The sequence below is a fragment of the Micropterus salmoides genome, unplaced genomic scaffold (genome assembly GCF_014851395.1).
Source record: "Micropterus salmoides isolate LMB-PRFRI ecotype aquatic unplaced genomic scaffold, ASM1485139v1 Ms_hic_scaffold_18, whole genome shotgun sequence".
NCBI classification, from domain to species: domain Eukaryota; kingdom Metazoa; phylum Chordata; class Actinopteri; order Centrarchiformes; family Centrarchidae; genus Micropterus; species Micropterus salmoides.
This window is the reverse complement of record NW_024040928.1, coordinates 519,130-523,390: the sequence shown is the minus strand read 5'-3', so window position 1 is coordinate 523,390 and position 4,261 is coordinate 519,130.

Here is a 4,261-nt window from a genome sequence, read left to right as displayed (position 1 = left end):
TGAGTGGGGAAAATCTGTTAGAAACGTGAACAGGTTGATGATGCCCTGTGGACTTTGAATGCTTACGACTATTCCTCCTTCGGACAGTCACCCAGCCCCCCCCTTTCCTGGCTGCACAGGGGATGCCGGGGACGGCTACCAGAGGCTAACTCAGGCCGTTCCGCACCGACTACCGGGGACTGGCTAGCTACAGTAGCTAAAGACTGATCTACCAAGGTGCGGAGCCGGACTTCTAAATCACTGAGTCTCGCCTCCATGTCTATAAATAAACTACACTTATTACATGTACCATTACCGCTAAAGGAGGCAGAGGAGTAAGTAAACATCTGACACACCGAGCAGGAGAAAGTAGGAGAGAGAGAGGGAGAAGGAGAAGCCATCGCTAGCTGCTAAGCTAAAGTCGCTAAGGCTAAGCTAAATTACTGTAGCGTCAGTTACCAAAACTTTAGAACAACTATGAGATTGAACAGCAGTCACTAAAAGATGGAAAGAACTGTGAGTGCTTAGGCAAAATTACTGTAAAGAATAAGTGTTTAGCGAACAGTTGGCCGCTGTAATCAAACAAATGTAACTGTTATTTAGCGAGAGCAGCACAACACGGTACCAACACACAAGCACCGGAAACGGAAATGAGTCGACACGCTTACCGCAATACGTCAGCAGTACGTCAATCCAAGTGACCTACAGCACATTTATTATTGAGACTTACTACCTCGTGACGGAGCGTTTCTATTTTAACCCGCGCAGCTTTTCTAGCATTTACTGTACTGGTTTAGAGGACCAGGAAACTCACAGACCAATCGCATGTGCTCCAATCGTCTCATGTGACGCTGCTCAGCCAATCCAATCTGTGCATACCGATGCTTGCGAGTCGAGTCCGCGAGATTCACCAGAGACGTTTTGGAAACACACAAAATTTCACATGACTTTTAATCAAGAATGTACAGATTTTTACATGTACATTCCTCCCACGGGCAGTTCAAAACCAGAATATCTCATAGATCTCCAATATGCTAGCTGGAGCTCACGTTTCTCACTGAACAACAGAAAGTAGGAAAGTGGTAGCTCTGTAAGAGGAAATGAAAGAGAAGAGGAGGAATTACAGCTGTTCATTTGTTATGATGTGTTGAGTGTTTATTATAAAATTGGTTAAGACTACACTTCATCACTTCAAGCTACACTTTTTATTAAATTTTTTCTAAAAATTAGGCACTTTAGTTTACTTAAATTTAGAATTTATTATTTGAATAGTTAGGGCCGAGCACGACCGTGCGAGGTCCCTATTGAATTTGCTCGGATTATTTTTAGGGCCCGAGCAAGACCGTGCGAGGTCCCTATTGAATTTGCTCGGATTATATATATATATATATTTTATTTATTTATTATTTTTTTCTGCAAAGTAGGCCCAAATGACATGGCCTAAACATACTCGAAAACTCACCAAAATTTGCAAACATGTCAGAACCGGTGAAAAATTTCGTATTCTACAATTTTCGCAAATGGGCGTCGCAAAATGACTCGCTAGCGCCACCTAGAAAATTGGAAAAGATTAGCCCCTCGTTCACGTTCAACCTACATGTATGAAATTTTCTGGGGACATGTATCATATGAAGACGCACAAAAAAGCCGGCCATTATGAATTTTATGGCCATTTTTGGATGATTTACACACTTCGTACTTTAACGAACTCCTCCTCCTCAACTCAATTGACGATGAAAAGTTGTGCTATTTGCGAGTTTTTGTCAATGGGCGTGTCCGTGGCGTCGATGATTCGCTATGAAACAGGAAGTTGTTGTAACTTCAGTGTACATGCTCACATCTGGACCAAACTGTACATGTAGGATGAGAGTCCCGCCCTGAACACATGTACATGCCGACATTCACCCACAGTCATAGCGCCACCTGCTGGCAACAGGAAGTGACCTTTAACGAAGCAGCCTACGTGCACGAATTTTCTGTGGTACGTGTATCTTGTCCAGACGCACAAAAAAGTCTCTTGGAGCCATAGCCTAAACCCAACAGGAAGTCGGCCATTTTGAATTTTACGTCAAATTTTGGATGATTTACACACTTTGTACTTTAACGAACTCTCCTAGGGATTAGTCCGACCGACCTCAAATTTCAGCTGTGCCTTCTAAAGGCATTGAAGATGAAAAGTTGTGCTATTTGCAAGTTTTCGTCAATGGGCGTGTCCGTGGCGTGGCGTCAAAGATCAACTCTTCGCCATGACACGGAAGTTGTCGTAACTTCAGTGTACATGCTCACATCTGGACCAAACTGTACATGTAGGATGAGAGTCCCGCCCTGAACACATGTACATGCTGACATTCACCCACAGTCATAGCGCCACCTGCTGGCAACAGGAAGTGACTTTTAACGAAGCAGCCCCCGCCGCAAGTTTCACCTACGTGCACGTATTTTCTGTGGTACGTGTATCTTGTCCAGACGCACAAAAAAGTCTCTTGGAGCCATAGCCTAAACCCAACAGGAAGTCGGCCATTTTGAATTTTACGTCAAATTTGGATGATTTACACACTTCGTACTTTAACGAACTCCTCCTAGGGATTTAGTCCGACCGACCTCAAATTTCTGCTGTGCCTTCTAAAGGCATTGAAGATGAAAAGTTGTGCTATTTGCGAGTTTTCGTCAATGGGTGTGTCCGTGGCGTGGCGTCAGAGATCAAGTCTTCGCCATGACACAGGAAGTTGTTGTAACTTCAGTGTACATGCTCACATCTGAACCAAACTTTACGTGCTTGATAACTCTCCCACCCCACTATGGAGGACCGATCCTGACACAGTCAGAAATAAATACAGAAATAAATAAATGCTCAATAAACAAATAAGCTTCCAATTAATACACAAAAAAATAAAGTAAATAAATAAATGTTGGCAGTAATTAAATTATACAAGGAGACATAAATGTATATATTTTAATTAGTTCCTTTACTTATTCACCTTTGTTATAATTACCTTATTATTTATTCTCTGTTATAATCTTCAACTTTATTTATTACTAATTTTTTAATGTATTTATTTATGTGTGTGTTTTAATATTTTTGTCTGTTTTATTCTTCCTTTGTATTTTTCTACCTTATTTATTTTCACCATGGTATTTATTTCTGCCTGTCCTTTTTAAATTTCTGTCTCATTATGCAAATGAGGAGGGGCTGTGTCTCAAGGGGTCATCTTCTCTGCTATTGGTGGACCAGTCAGACAGGAGAGCTCCTACTCTACCTGCAGACATCAACGATCTTGCCCCTCACACAGTCAGATGGCTTCCTTCAGTGCGCTGAGGTGTTTAACAACTCTGAAGACAATACTACCAGCAATTTCTTCCTTCTCTTTTCACGTAGACGCTCCGACAGACAGTGCTTTCAGTTTGCTGCATGCATGGACACAGAACTGCGGTATAGGGAGAAGCACACGGTCAGCTGGCTGCAGCTAAATCTGGAGTGCACTCGTATTCAATTCTGTATGGTAAATTCAGTTTTAACGGAGCAGAGCGAGCTGACAGGCAGAGTTAGAGACTTTTTCTGTCCGTTTCTCTCTTTACAAAGACGCATGTTGCAGTCAGAGTCTTCTCTGAAGAGGGCAATGAAGTCTCAGTAGTACCCGATGCGAGCACCACATACAACACAATTTATCAAATTACACAACGGATATACAGTATGAAAATAAGATGATTGGATTATACTCACAGGAAGTATAAAACCTGTTACATGCGTAACACTGTAATGTCAGGGAAATTACTTACTTAGAATTAAGTACTGCAGTTGTACATGTGAAATACCTTCCTAACTTAATGATAGGAAGCCTTCTTGAGGTGGTATAAAACATTTCTTCTTATATTCTGACTTGAGTTGTGGACAACTATGACCACATGAATTAAAAAAATTAAACATTTCACTGCCCAAGTCAGCTATAACACAAGTCTGTTCATCAGACTACATGCGTGGACAGATTTTGTCCCAGGATTTATTATGCATTTCTTCTTCTTCGTTGCATGATTTAGAATAATAAGGTGAGAAATGGGTCTATTCTGAGTTCATCCTGCACTGCAGCAGCTAATAAAGTCCATTTAATCCCAAAACGCTTTCTTTTAGGCAGGCTGGAGCAGAAAACAACTCACCTTTCTCAAGTTGTACAGTAATGTCACATGTGTATGAAGGTGGATCAAACCAGCTAATCTTAAATGTCAAAGTAGAGAGGAGCCTAGTAGGCCTATATATTTTCATTCATATACAATATGAATAAGCTAT